Consider the following 16,589-nt stretch of genomic DNA (forward strand, 5'->3'; position numbering starts at 1 on the left):
AACGGTCATATAACATTTGACTTTTTAAATGCAAATTAAGGTGACAGCTTCACAAATTCTACGAAATGTCACAATTAATAAAATGTTCACTGAATTCCTGTCAGCCTTGTAACTGAAGTCCTTACAAATGAATGAGACTGGAACTCACCTGAATATTCTTTTCTTTGGCAGCAACTCAAATTGTCAGATTTGATCCAAAAAAATCTGGGGTCAGTTCTACGTTTTCTGAGGCAAAAGGGAAAACTGTGAACATAACCAGTAAATCTGGATAATGGCTTTGTCTGGGACCCTCAAAATCACTCTTGCACCTGCCATGTTAGTATAAAAAATGGGAACAGGAAACCAGAATTTATCTAATAACCAGCAACCGGTCTATGAAGCAAGATCAGCTCATGGCCCACGGCCACCCTCAATGACCATGGGTCAAATCAGTACCAAACTGAATTCAAAGGTTTCAACTGAGCCACTAGCGATAATGCTACTAGGCATTAGGGCAGACCAAATGGAGCTGTGCTTTAAATGTAACACACCAGTACCAAAAAAGAATGTAAAATATCTCATTAATAACTCTGATGTCGGGGCGCCTGGGTGGCACAGCGGTTGGGCGTCTGCCTTCGGCTCGGGGCGTGATCCCGGCGATCTGGGATCGAGCCCCACATCGGGCTCCTCCGCTATGAGCCTGCTTCTTCCTCTCCCACTCCCCCTGCTTGTGTTCCCTCTCTCGCTGGCTGTCTCTCTCTGTCAAATAAATAAATAAAAAATCTTAAAAAAAAAAACAATAACTCTGATGTCAACTACATGTTAAAATGGTAATATTCTGGATATACAGGATTAAATAAAATGTTATTAAAATTAATTTCACCCGTTTCTTTTTTTTTTTTTAATGTGGCTACTACAAAACTTTAAATTCGCGGCTCACATTATATTTCTGCTGGACAGAGCTATTCTTTTTTTTTTTTTTAAGATTTTATTTATTTATTTGACAGAGACAGCCAGCGAGAGAGGGAACACAAGCAGAGGGAGTGGGAGAGGAAGAAGCAGGCTCCCAGTGGAAGAACCCGATGTGGGGCTCGATCCCAGAACGCTGGGATCACGCCCTGAGCCGAAGGCAGACGCTTAATGACTGCACCACCCAGGTGCCCCTGGACAGAGCTATTCTAGAACCATTAATCAAAACTTCTTGGGTGACCTGGGTGGCTCAGTTGGTTAAGCTTCTGCCTTCAGCTCAGGTCATGATCCAAGCGTCCTAGGATCAACCCCCACATCAGGCTCCCTGCTCAGTGGGAGGCCTGCTTCTCCCTCTGCTGCTCCCCCTTCTTGTACTCTGTCAAATTAATAAATAAAATCTGAAACAAAAACTTCTTGAAGGCACCAACTTTAGAATTTACAAAAAGTTGCAACATTCGAAAATAAGATATAGGACATTCTCTAAGAAAAACTGCATCTGACGAACTATCCCTGTTATAACACTGGAAAGACTTTCCCTTTAAAAACTAAAGGAAGATATCTTTTGGCTTTGGAAGACTTCACAAACTCACTTGGGAATGAAGCTACCCATAAATTCTACCCATACTACTACATAAATTCTTCTCTTCTTTGCAACCCACTGCCTCTTTATCCCATTCAACTATTAGTCTCTTCTAATCACAAAGATTTATCCCGGGAAGAGACTGAGGCTTAAAAAAGAGTACAAGCAGAAGATGAAGATGAAGACAAGGCTAGAACTCTACTGGAACTAGGCCATTAGATGATTTTGAATTAATAGGGAAGCATAACTTACCCACTTACTATAAAATGGAGCCAACAAACTACTGGGTGTTATAAGTCACAACAGTGAATCATCAATACCCTCCCCAACAATAAGAACACATACACTTAGATCCTTTCTCTCCAAGCTTTCTCATATTCATCCCTTCCTCTCCACTACCTCTAGTCTTACACATTCATTGCCTCATACCTTAAACATCACAATAGCCTTTTGGCTGACCTAACTCTAATTTCCCCATCCTACTGCCAGGCATTCCCACTAAAATACAATTTCATTCAACTCAAACATTTATATATGAGTCTCTACATGGTCCCTATACTCAAAGAATTCATCACCTAGTAGAGAAGACATACACCTCATAATTCCCCTGTCTAAAATCCTCCTCAGTATGACCATTTGAAGAACAATTTATCAATATCTAGTAGAGCTGAAGGTAATGCCTACCCTCTGATCCAGGGATTCCACTACTAGGAAGCTGCCATATCTCCTTAACACACACACAAGGAGAGCAAACACGTATAGGAACGTTTACAGAAACATTATTTGTAATAGAAAAAAAAAAAAAAGAATCTACAAACAACCGAAGTGTCCATCAACAGAAAAATATTTTTAAGTTTTTATTATAAAATCTTTCAAATATAGAAAAGTGTATGTGCATGCATATAAATGAATAGATGTGTATATACACAAACACACACACCCATATGCCCATCACCCACATTCTAAATTAAAAGTTGGCCATCTTGCTTCATCCTACTCCTTTCTAAAAAAATGTACTTTACAGCTGGCACATGCTGCACTTGGTTGTTATATCTCTAGATTAATTATATTCTAGGACAATTTCCCTTCCTCCCCCACCCCACCCTTGTTTTCCTCTCCCATGACATTAAATGGCCAGTTCATCTCTATCTCACATTCTGTATTCTTTCTGGTTGCTTCCTCGAAGGTAGTACTTAATTCCTTTCATCTCCCATATTTTTTTTTAAGATTTTATTTTATTTATTTATGTTACAGAGAGACAGCCAGCGAGAGAGGGAACACAGCAGGGGAGTGGGAGAGGAAGAAGCAGGCTCCAAGCGGAGGAACCCGATGTGGGACTCGATCCCGGAATGCCGGGATCACGTCCTGAGCCGAAGGCAGACGCCCAATGACTGCGCTACCCAGGTGCCCTCATCTCCCATATTTCTTATAACTGAAAGTTAGTCTGTAAAATTTGACTAAATTCAGATTTTAAATTTGGTACAAAAAACCTTGGGTTGATACACTATACTTGATATTGGATCACATCAGGAAGCACATATTTTTTGGTTCATTTTTAGTGATACTAAGATTAATAACTAGGCTGGTTAATAGCCTGATCCTTCCACTGTAAAGTTTTATTGTTTTGAGACCAACTAGTACTCTGTGAAGTGTTTTGGCACCATGCAAATATCCAATTCCCAATGAACCTTTTGCCTAACAATTTTAGCACCCATTAATGATCCTGGCCCAAGTCAAATATTTTATAAAAGGAGGTAACAAATTGTGACTTTCTAATTCTGTAATTCTTTCCATATTTATTATCTGGCATTCCTCACTAACTGTAATACACTTCTACTAAAAAAGCAGTTCAAATGTTAAATTACCAATTTTCAGAGTAAAGGATAGGTGTAACAGCCATGTCCATTTGTCTGGTTTTTTTATTGTCATATATTGTTTCAAATTATTCTCCTTATTCTCTTTTATGTTCAAACCGTCCCAATTTTGGCCAACAAGAGCCTCTTCAGGTAGGCTTTTGTTGTGTCTTTGAAAGCTTTCTTGCTTCTGGCACAAGATGTTCCAGGTTCACTAGGTATGTTCCCTGCCCCAGTCCTGGAATCAGTCATTTCTTTGAGGAGCCCTGGATTCTAAATGGAAGTATTTAAAGACCAAAACTGGGGTAATGCAAATACTCGCATCTACCAAAGTAACATACCGTTTCTAGCTCCTTTCAGTGGACAGAGCTAAGAAAGAAAGATAAATTTGGATGGATGGATGGATGGATGGATGGATGGATGGATGGATGGAAGAAAGAAAGAAAGAAAGAAAGACAGACTACATATATATATATATACACACACACACACACACACACACACACACACACACACACATATATTAAATCCTGAACTCAAACTGACATCTATAATTCAAGTTCATCATTATAAATATTCTTTTTCCTTAGCTTCTTTGATTTTATACTTGTATTCCTATTGGTTTCTAACATATAAGCATAAAAACCTACTGGATTTAACCTATGACATGTATCAAATGATATCAAAATAGAAATATCAATATTACAACTAGTAATAGAATGAATCAAGTTTAAGATTTCTTTCAGTTCTTTTTGTCCTTAGCATATATGCCATTTGATATTGAGCTCCAAAGTCACTTGAGATTGTGTTTTCCTCCATGTATTTAAGTAACTATTCTGATATACACATAGGTTTCTGATATACACATAGGTTCATTTGTTTAAGTTCTCAATTTTAGAGATTTTTATTTTCATTTAATTGTAACTTTTGAATGTGTGAAATATTTACATAATTTGAAAGTCAAAACTAAATAAACTCAGAAATCACACTTCCATTCCTGTTTCCTTCACACCTTTCCCACTCACCCTCTCCCCTCAACCACAAGGCAACCATTTTATTAGTTTCTGGTCTGTCTTCTCAGTTTTTCTTTTTTGCAACAGAAACAAATTAGTGTATGTATTCTTATTCCCACGCACACATTTCTTACACCAAAAGAGCATACTACATACACTGTTCTGCACTTCGCTTTTTTTTTAAAATATATATCCTAGAAATCTCTCCATAGAGATTTACCTCATTCTGTTTTATACCCGCAGAGTACTATATGAAAATACCATAGTTTATTTTTAATTAAAAAAAAAAAAAACACTAGTAATCTTTTACTCTCTATCAATCAAAAGACCACCTTACAGTTCAAGGCCATCTATCAACTGCTCCAACCTCACACCTTTACCTCGTCCATTCTTCTCAACTTCCACTTCATAAAGGACCCCAACAGCCATCAGATTCTAAACAATTCTTCCTTATTCAATATGTGCTCACCTATTCCAGACCCAATGCCTTCTTCCCTTGTGCTATTTGCCCAGTTTAGATTGCTATATATCTTCTCTCCAAATCTGATACCTCAATCAAAGCCCATTTTAAAAATTTCTCTTCTCCAATAAGCCTTCCTTAAATGAGCTATTTCTTCTATAATGCTTCCCTTTAAACTTTCTCATAATCTATGGCAGATCTATGTTTCCCTATGTTTCCCCTTCAGTCATTAAACAAATGGTTACTGAGCATGTATGTGTCAACAGAAAGTGGACAAGTCCCTACCTTCACAGATCTTGTGTTCTTGGGGGAGCATAACAATCATCAATCAATCAATTGGTAAGGATAAATGCTATGAAGAAAATGTAGGACAGGTTAAGAAAAGAGAGAATACTGGATTAGAGATGGGGAATTGTCACTTTAGACAAAGTCTAAGGAAAGGCCTCTTTGAGGAGAGGACATTTGAGTAGAACTGTGAATTAAGGGAGGAAGGAGAGCAAGGAAGGATTCCAGAGAAAAACATCATGAAGGACAGATCACTCTTCTGGCTGCTCAGCATAAGCTAAGTACTTGCTTTCCCAGTCTCCCATGCAGCTAGGTACAGTCTTATGACCTCCTTCCAACAAAGAAGCATCCATGCTGGAATCTAATTTAGAAGATAATGCATAAAAAAGCAGGAGGTATACGGAATCTGTTATGGCAAGAATGGAAGCAGATTCCAATGACAGCAGTGGTTAGTGGTTTCTTCTTGTGACAATTTCTTTTCTACTAAATTAACCAGACGAGGTTTCCAGTTTTTAGAACTAAGTTGTTGTTGGGTTTTTTTGTTTGTTTTTAAGAACTAAGAATTCTGACTGTTCCTGGTGATCCAGGGAGATGGAACAGCAATACAAGGGCTCTGGGCTAGAGGGGAAAAAGGATAGCAGGATATGCAACCACAGAGAAGAAATGGGCCTTTTGGCACTAGTAAGAAGTATGGATTTTATTGAGTTTACTGGGAAGTTGTTGGAATGTTTTAAACAGGAGAGTGTTGCAATACGATTTATATATATATATATATATATTGTGTGTGTGTGTGTATGTATATGCTGTCCATTGAGGCATTTTATTTGCACACATGTATTACATCCCTAGAAAAAGAATCCCGGGATTTTCCCACCTGCATGTTTTTGTCTTGCTTCTTTGTGGTCCATGATGCCAGCTTAGTACAATGAAACCACACTGGCAGGATGGGAGCAAATTTTTCTGCCATTTTTCTAGATCTCTGAGCTGCGTATCAAATCTGGGGCTGATCACTTCACACCTGTTTCACCCACCCATGAGGCTCACAACAATTTTCCCAGTTCTGTCATCATCAATGATCTCCACTTCACCCATGTAACCATGCTTCATCATCACAGTCAGAAACCGGACAATGACTTGGAGCCTGGCCTAATAAGAACCTGGTGTTTGCCTCTCTTTTTGGCATTGTTAATGCTCTTGAGAGAATCTGACAGGACATTCATGTGCACCATTATGGAAAGATGGTAGAAAGAGCTGATTCATATTTTTTTCAAAACTACTCCTGTTTTATATAGGTAGTCCATAGAAGAAAGCAAGAATTGAGGCCGGAATACTAATAAAATTATTCCAGGCAAGAGCTGATAGTGCCTTAGGCTAAGATGATACCTACATAATCATTTAGACTCTTTATCTTTAATTATTATATATTTATGATTAAATCTAGCACCTAATTTTGTGCTCTCTATTCGTTACCTGTTCAAGTTCTTTTCTCTCTTGCCTTCTTTCGGACTGATTCTTTTTTAACATTTCACTATTTCTTTTATTGATTTGGAAGTTATATTCTCTTATTTCTTGTAGTTGTTCCCTAGAAATTATACCATGCATTAAAGTCTAAAGTTAATCAAAATCTTGTTTTAAAAGACCTAAGCAAGCATCAACCAACGACAATACGTGGACCCTATTTTGATTCCAGTTTGAAGAAACTAAATGTAAATTTTTTAAAAGCTTTTTTTAGGGCAGTGAAAATACTTAGTATGATACCATAATGATGGACACATGTCATTATATATTTGCCCAAATTCAGAGAATGAACACCAATAATGAATCATAATATAAACCACAGACTTTGGGTGATTATGATATGCCAGTGTAGGTTCATCAATTGTAACAAGTGTACCACTCTGGTGGAGGATACTGATGATGGGGGAGGTTATGTATGTATGAGGGCAGATGGTGTATGGGAAATCTCTGTACTTTCCCTTCAAGTTTGCTGTGAACGTAAAACTGCCCTAAAAAAAAAAAATTTTTTTTAAATTGTTTTGGATAGTTATGGAAATACCTGAGAAAGTTCCCAGTTGTTAGATGTTCAGTACTTCTTTTTTTTTTTGGTTGTTCCGTAAGACATTTCAATAAAGGTGAATGTTGCATTAAAAAAAAAAAAAGTCATTTTGCAGATAATTAAGGAAAAGTGAATGCTGCCTAAATAAATAATGATATTAAGGAATTATGTTTATTTTTTCTGGATATAGTTGTATTATAGTTTAAGCTTATATATTTTTTAGATAAAAACAATATATTTATGGATTAAATAATTGATACTTGAGATCTGTTTTAAAATAATGAGGAATATGTAAGAAACCATTGTAGTCTTGAGTTGATCATTGCTGAAACTGGGTAATGAATACACGGGAGTTCATTATACTCTTCTTTGCTTTTACATATTTAAAGTTTTCCATAAAAAAGGTTTTTTTAAACTTACCCCCCTTCTAGACAATGCAAAGACTTTAGAACCTAGAACCCCACTTAGTCCCCTTCTGCTATTGCCTTGTCTTTTAATCCATTAGACATTCTTACTGTTGTATGCAGTCAAGATTCACTTTCATTTTCCACATATGTATAACTTTCTTTACTTTTCAGCCCTTCGTACATTTCTTTCCTCCCATGTGGTAATCGATTTCATTCTGCCCAAAGTATATCCTATAGAACTGCACTAATATGGTGCGTGTGGCTATTTAAATTTAATTAAAACTTCAGTACCTCAATCACACTAGCCACATTTCAAGTGCTCAAAAGCCTTATGTGGCTTATGACAACAATATTGGACAGCACAGATAGAGAATATTTCCATCATCACAGAAACTTCTACTGAACAGTGTTGGTTTAAATTATCTTTAATGAGAGATGCTGGTGACAATCTGTTTTTCTCCAAAACATCTTTATTTCACCATCATTCTTTTTTTCTTTTTAAAGATTTTATTTATTTGAGAGAAAGTAAAAGTGAGAGAGATCACAGAGCTCTGGAGAGGGAGAAGCAGACTCGCTGCTGAGCAGAGAGCCTCATGTGGGGCTCAATTCCAGGACTCTGGGATCATGACCCTAGCCAGAGGTAGTTGCTTAACTGACTGAGCCACTCAGTCGTCCCCACCATCATTCTTTAAAGATATTTTCACTGGACATAAACCTCTAGGTTGGCAAGGTTTTTTCATTTCATATTGGCAGGCATCATTTTACTATGTTCTGACTTCCATTGCGGCTGTTGAAAAGTCACTCATTTGTCTAATTCTCACTCCTTTGGGGAATATCTTCTTTTTCTCCAGATACTTTTAAATGCCCCCTTTTCTCTCTCCTCTTCTTCTGGAATTCCAATTAAGACATTCTTACTCTATCCTCCATGTCTCTTACACTGTCTTTTATACTTTCCATCTTTTTGCCTCCAAGTTACGTCCTGGATAATTATCTGATCTATATTCCAGTTTGATAATTTTTCTGATATGCAATCTGCTGTAAATTGCATTAAGTTTTTAATTCAGTTATCATATTTTTTTATTTCCAGCAGTCGGGTTTGATGTTTTCAACTCTATGAAGCCAATTTTTTTTAATAGTTTCATGTTTCCCATCTTTGAATTTGTCATTTATTTCTGTGAATACAGTAAGCATGATTGTTTTATCATAAATCTTCTAATTCTAATACATGATGCTTATGAATATGTTTCTGCTGTTGTTTCTGTTCATGTTTCTTCTTCTGTTTGTATGCCAGCTTATCTTTGACTATGTGCTGGTCAGTGTCCTTAAAAAATTATTTGTAGAGACATTTAAAATGAAGAAGTATTCTTCCAGGGAACATTTCCTAAGGGACACTACAAATCAGGGACTGCCCTAAATTAAGTCATGGTTTACATTTCCCTTACCTTGCTAGGCTATGGCCACTTTATAGAGACTTATTTCTTTTCTCTTTTTCTCCTGCTCTGCTCAGTGCCAAGACAACTTGCCTGAAGTCCCTTGATATTTAGCTGAAAAGTAAGCAATGAAAGGGGAACAGGGATTAGCTCTGATATATCCTTCTCCCACAGGTGTAGACATATGGAGTCTAAGCCTAATTAGGAAGGATCTCTTGTAAAACTGCACATGTCCGCATGTTGGGTAGGCTTTGAATCTTGATTTCTGTCCACCTCTCCCCACAAGTGTGATGAAAAGAAACCTAAATTTCTTGAAATCTCAGGCCAACAGTGGCTTCAGTTCTCCAGATATTCTGCTAACCTCTCTTGGTTTAGGCTCTCTTTCAGAATTTGGCTTACCAGATTCCCCTATTTTTCCAGTTCTTCAAAACCCTTAAGGTGGTATTTATAGATCTTATCCAACAGTTTCAATTCTTTTCAAAAAGAGGACTGGTCTAAATAATCTAGCCCACTATTACCCAGATGTAACATCTATTTTTAAGTTGAGCTAACAGAACTTCCCTATGTATTAGATATCAGTGTATAAGAAAAAGAGGAATCAGAGATGACATCTAGGTTTTCGGCCTGAATAACTTGGTGAAAAGTGGGATTATTTGCCAAAATAAAGATGGCAAAGTGGGATAGGTGAGTCAGGTGTTAAGAGTTTAGTCACAGACTTACTAAGTTTGAGATGCCTTAGCTAGGTTATAAGTTTCTCATAGGTATAGACAAGGTTTTCTTTTAGTGCCAGTTACACCCATAAGTTCTTTATAACACTGTTGCACACATAGTTGGTATTCAACTAACTAGAGATTTCTCTACCTCAGTACTGCTGGCACATTGGGCCTGACAGTTCTTTGTTGTAGGCGATTTTTCTATGCATTGTAGGATATTTGGCAGCATCCCTGGTCTCTACCCATTAGATGCCGGTGGTACCATCCTGTCCCCCATTTTATGACATTAAAAAAAATGTCTCTAAATATTGCTGAATATCCTCTAGGGGTAAAATATCCCTGATTGAGAACCACTAGTGCTTCTTAAATTAATTTCTATACACTGTGCTATTACCATCCTTTCACTCAACTGGACAAAACAAAGATATACAAGAGGTAAGAATCTATCTAAGCCCAAACCATAGCCCACCCCAAACCAGCATTTCTCAAATTATGTTTCCCAAAGCACCAGAGGACTGCAGTACTGGTGGGTAAATGGGTAAGCATAGGTCAGAGGTGACAAAACAGTTTCACCCTCACTAAAGCAAGACCATCACCAACTGTTACAGGATTATTTATGTAACATTACTGTAATTTTTAAAAGAAAGCTATGGCCAGCAAAATGTCTTTTCTTCAGATATAAAATGGTTAAATTTTTAAATCTCAAGCAAGAATTACTTAACAGCTTTATTTTATTGCTATTCCACACCCAAATCCTTATTAACATAAACCTAGAAAAGATTTACTAAATTCATCTGCAAGTCCTGGCATGTATGTACTTTATCTGTGCTCCCCCCTCCTTTTTTTTTTTTTTTTTTTTTACTCTAGCCAAATAAAAATCAGGTAAAAGTTGTATGGATAAATTAACGCCTCAAAATCAGATTCTGAAATAAAACTCGTTCAGATAAATTTTAAATCCCAAACTACATAGCAAGAGTTTGTTTTAGGCAGCACCCAGAATGCTGGGACTCCTTTTCTCCATTAGGGTAAACTTCCTTGTCTTGTGTAATATACAGTTACTCCCAAATGTGCTATATGAAAAATAATTTTCATGCTCTACTATAAACTTGTCTAAACCAGTTTTAATATTGTTTTAAATATTACAGTATCATTTCAGCTACTCTAAAGATCACATCCTTATACAAAGCAATTTTTATTTTTTTGAAAATCTCAGGTACCAAAAGATGTAACTAAATCGGAACCATGCTAATAAATTTAGTTCCTAATCCCCATCTAAGCTATGTATTTATCAATATACACTCTATTTCTCTATCTACATTCTATCTGTGTATACTGATGTCCCTATTTAATGGTAAAATTATGACGTCATTACAAAGCTGTTCTCCATAAAACCGAGAATATAAATGGCGGTAAACTGGGATAAAAAATATTTACTGATGACTATTTATCATTTATTTATTTCAGAGAGAGAGAGAGAGAGGGAAAGCATGTACATGGGGAGGAGGGGCAGAGGGAGACAGAGAAGCAGACTCCCCACTGATCAGAGAGCCCAACGTGGGGCTTGATCCCAGGACCTTAGGATCATGATCCAAGCAGAAGGCAGACACTTAAGTAACTGAGCCATTTAGGCACCCCTATTGACGACTATTTAATATTCATGTTTAAAATAAGCTCAAGTTCCAGGGTGCCAAGGGCTTGGGATTGAGCCCCATGTCAGGCTCCCTGCTCAGTGGGGAGTCTGCTTCTCCCTCTCCCTCTACACCTCACTTGTGCTCTCTCTCTCAAATAAATAAAATCTTAGTAAATAAATAAACTCAAGTTCCATATCTAAGGCACGTAAACTACACACACATAGACATACACACACAAACACTAAACTAAGGAGGACTAAGCATTCATCAATTAGCATGTCTAGAACTTCCCATGCACCTGCCGAAACTTAATGTTCCTCCTATACCTCCCTGATGTTGCGACCACCCTTTTTACCTCCCAAATTAGAAATCTTAGTTATCCTTAACTTTTTCCTCTCCCTCATGTCTTTACGTACAGTTGGTCATCGAATACTATAAGGTCTACTTGGCATCTCTTTTTCTCTTAAATTATTTTCTCTCAACAGGCAATAGTTTTATATAGCTCAAAAATCCAAACCCCAGGGCGCCTGGGTGGCTCAGTCGTTAAGCATCGGCCTTTGGGTCAGGGCCTGATCCCAGGGTGCTGGGATCGAGCCCCGCATCGGGCTCCTTGCTCTGCTGGGAGCCTGCTTCTTCCTCTACCACTCCCCCTGCTTGTGTTCCCTCTCTTGCTGGCTGTCTCTCTGTCAAATAAATAAATAAAATCTTAAAAAAAAAAAAATCCAAACCCAGAAATATATACACTGAGAAGTCTCAGTGGAAGCATTTACACTATTACCACTCCCCCCAGACACAAGTAATCACCTTTGCTAGTTTCACTTCCACTATTTCTATTATTACCAAAAGACAGCATTACTACACACACTGTTCTCCACTTGCTTTTCTTAACACATCCTGGAGATCTTTCCTATTAGTTCATAGACAGCTTCCTCATTTTCTCTATAACTGCTTACTATGCTATTGTGTAGACAGGTCTTAGTTTATTATGGATGGACACTATTACTATTATATACAACACTGCAACTAATAACTGTGTAAATGGATCATTTCATTTCATGTAACTATAGGATAAATTCCCTGAAGCAGGATCGCTGAGACAAAAGTTCAGTTCTAATTTTGATACATATTGTGAAATTACCCTCATGTCATTTATAAATTAGTCCTCTTCTCACCGCCTTTGCCACTGCATTTTCATGCCCATATTAATAAAGTACCTGCTTAACTGGTTTCCTTCCTCCCCCAACTATTGTCCATCTTATCGTCAACTGATGGTTATTATTTTAATGAATTTGTAATATACACTATAATATTCTAATTTTAAAATTCCAAAGATTACTGAAAAAACTAGTTCCCTCTAATCATCCCTCCCTATCCCTACTCCCAAAACCCAATCCTCTATCCACCACCCAAGAGATAAGCACTATTATCGGTTCAGGATTACCTTAGCAGACCATATTCTTTGCATTTGCATGCATGTATGCGTACCCGCCCCTCCAAAACACAGGACTGTTCTGGGTTTTTTCCCTTATGTATATAAATAGTATCATACTGTACATACTGCTCATACTGCTCTACAACTTAGTACTCAGTATATGTCATATCAACTTCTTCAAATTATTACATGTTATTCCATAGCATGAATATAGCAATTTACTTGGTCATTTTAGTACTGTGACCAGTTTATTTTTCCAGTTTTTTCTTACTACTATAAACTGCTGCAATGAACATACTTGTACGTGCCTCCTTACACACATATACTAGTGTTCCTCTAGTGCAGAAAACAGGCAGATTTGCTGGGAATACCATTTCAAATTAATAGATACTAACAAACTGCCCACATCAATTTACACCCCCAAACCAACTTATACTCCCAACCACAGTTTATGTTTTTTATTTCCTCACAATATAGCCAATTTTAATATTAGTAAGCTTTTAAAATTTTGCCTATATTAACTTCCTGTTTTAATATGTATCTCTCAAATTACTAATGAGATTGCATAACATATCAAGTATTTGTTGGCCACCTGTGTTTCCTTGCCTGAAACTACCTGTTCGTATACTTAGTTTTTCTATGTCACTATTTCTTTGTAGGAGTGCATCATATATATTTATTTGTTATATGTGTTGCAAATATTCCTCCCAGTCTATTTGAAATTTCTATATTTTGAACATTGTCATAAAGTCTTACCCTGTGGTTTGGTCAAATTTGTCAAAATATGTTCCTAAAACATACAATCATGTATTCCAATCACCTACAGAATACAGAACTTAACCAGATGTACATTTAACTTGAAGTGAAAAATAATTTAAATAGTTGGCCCCTTACCATTCTATTTCATAAGCATAAATGTCAGAATTACCCTGAAATGTGAACCTCTCATTTCCTCAGTACATCTCAATTCTCAAATGCCTCTTTTTTTTTTTTCAAAGATTTTATTTATTTATTTGACAGAAAGAGAGAGACAGCCAGCGAGAGAGGGAAGGGAACACAAGCAGCGGGAGTGGGAGAGGAAGAAGCAGGCTCCCAGCAAAGCAGGGAGCCCAATGTGAGGCTCGATCCCAGGACCCTGGGATCAGGCCCTGAGCAGAAGGCAGACGCTTAACAACTGAGCCACCCAGCCGCCCCTCTCAAATGCTTCTTATAGAATAAACTTAACATCGCAGTGGGTCAAAGTTTAATGTTTAAAAAAACTTTTTTTGGTACAACATAGCCCATAAATGCAAGCCAACTTCCTCTAGGGCACAACTGAGGAAACAGCAATGTATTTCATCACTTGAGGAAAAACTGGCTGTATTGGACTTATTGAGAGATGGTATCTCTACTTCCCATGTAGCAACTTCCTACAATGCATTTCAGACCTTTTGGATCTGGCCCGTGCCTCACTGAAGCCTCATCAACTCACCACTTCCCACTTCCACTCATACTCCAACAATACAGTTACCTATAATTACCCCTACGTACTATTCATTTTGTGATACCATTTCTTTACGTGTTACTCTGCCTGAGAAGTCTTCTCCTTGCCCCAAGTTACCTCACCACATATTCACATTCTTCCTCCAAAACTCAGTTCAGACATTACCTCCTCCAACAAGCTCCTGCTGACCTTTTCAGCAAAAAGAATTAATCATTTCTATTTTCTCATTGTGCCCTGAACCTATTTTCATTAACATGTGGATTCCACTCTGTTACAAGGATTTGTTTACAAGCTCTCCTCTCCTATAAGCCTCAGGAAGTCAGGCTGAGTTTATCTTATTCTTATGCATTTAGTATTCAGCAGTTTCTAGTATCCCACTCAATAGCTATTTGCCAAATTAAACAAATCCTCTCTATTCAGCAGTAAACACTAAAAACCTATACACAAAATAATTGAAATCATGATCTTTAACTGAAGATATTTCACAACCTAGAAGAATATGTGGATTATAATAAAAGCAGGCTGTAGAAAAGTATGAAGTTTTTAACTGTGAAATCATTTAGTGGGCTAAAGCCAACATTTAAAAAAATATCAGCATATATTAAATGTAGCAAAGATTGAGTCGTTTCATGAAACGTTTGTTCCAGTTATACACATACATACACAGACACACACAACAACGTGTATATGTGTTATTGACGCAAAGTACATTTTTTACTGTAGGTCACAACAAAAAAATAACTTGAAAACTACTTCCATTGCTGCTATATGGGTTCAGAGAACCTTTAAACTAACAAACAAAATGATGTAGTCAAGGAAGGCTTCAGTGAAAGACAACATCTGGAGCATGGTCTAGCTCCCCACTACCTCTCTAATCTCACCTGTCACTCCTCCTCATTCATTCCGCTCAAGGCACACAAGCCTCAGGAATTATTCGAACAAGCCAAACATGTTTACACCTCAGGGTCTTGAACATGTTTCTTCAGCCCAGAAAGCTCTTCGCTTATATAACTTCATCATTTACTCCCTCATTCCAAGACACCCAGAGATCTTTCCCTGACCACCTAAAATAGCAACCACCTCCAACCACTCTAACCCGTTATCCGGTTTTATTCCTTTTCATGCCACTCGTTACCACCCGATATTTACTGCGCATTTCCTCCCCCCTCATCCCGAACGTCAGCCCCAAGAAAACAGAGACTGTCTTCTGTTTTCATTCCTGTAACACCACTAGGACAGTGCTGGCATAAAGCAAACACTTCTGAATACGCTGTGACGGGCCTATCAAGGAAAGGAAGAACACAGGGAATTATGCCTGAGCGTGGTAATATTATAGAGGAAACAAGACTGAAGTAAGGTTGAAGAAGCAGAATATGAAAAGGTTTGAGAGTCGGAAAGCAGTTTGGACTTTATTTTACAGACAGTTGGAAGTCATTCAATGTTTTGAGCAAACGGTGATCCACTCAAACATTTATTCAGTACAAGTTCAATTCACTTTGCTTGGCACGATGGAGGGCACAAAGGTCAATAGCACATGTTCTCTCCTCCAGCTGTCAGGTTTAAAAGCAGTGGGTTCTGGGGCGCCTGGGTGGCACAGCGGTTAAGCGTCTGCCTTCGGCTCAGGGCGTGATCCCGGCGTTATGGGATCGAGCCCCACGTCAGGCTCCTCCGCTATGAGCCTGCTTCTTCCTCTCCCACTCCCCCTACTTGTGTTCCCTCTCTCGCTGGCTGTCTCTCTCTCTGTCGAGTAAATAAATAAAATCTTAAAAAAAAAAAAATAAAAAAAAATAAAAGCAGTGGGTTCAAAAAAAGTTTCAGGAAAGTTATCCTGGCAGCCATATGCAGGATGGATTGGAAGAGGAGACTCCAAAGTGAGAATGGGAAATAATAGGCACTGCAGAACCTCAGGACAAACTGAGACCCAGTAAAGAGTAATCTAAAGAATTGTGCTGATGAATGGATATAAATAATAAAAGAGAAACATGTATTACAAAAACTTTACCATTTAAATATGATGATTTATTATTACCCAACCATTGCAGACAACGATCAAAGAGGAAAAGTAAGTGTGGCAGGAAGATTCCTAGAAAAGCAGAAGAATCCTCTTTCTTCCATTCAGTTCACAAAATAAGATAAAATAGATTCGTTGTGATGACGATAAAAAAAAAACGTGCAAGCTTGTACTCTATTTGCTTTTTCAATTAAGTAGAAATCAATGGCATCTTTAAAGGGAGAGGAAGAAGATATATGAGAAAACAGAAAAATGTGAGATTAATAATTGCCAAGACTAGCAAGGGC

The 16,589-nt window shown here is 37.6% G+C and overlaps 1 protein-coding gene and 1 pseudogene across 8 annotated transcripts in view; both read right to left on the reverse strand.

Annotated features, from left to right (window-relative positions):
- The window catches only part of GABPB1 (GA binding protein transcription factor subunit beta 1), a 71,011-nt gene that overhangs the window by 45,726 nt on the left and 8,696 nt on the right, over nucleotides 1-16,589 (reverse strand). The window lies entirely within an intron of this gene.
- LOC148107028 (small ribosomal subunit protein uS8 pseudogene) lies at nucleotides 945-6,483 on the reverse strand (annotated as a pseudogene).

The sequence above is a fragment of the Ursus americanus genome, chromosome 36 (genome assembly GCF_024610735.1).
Source record: "Ursus americanus isolate L20-20 chromosome 36, mUrsAme1.1.p, whole genome shotgun sequence".
NCBI classification, from domain to species: Eukaryota; Metazoa; Chordata; class Mammalia; order Carnivora; family Ursidae; genus Ursus; species Ursus americanus.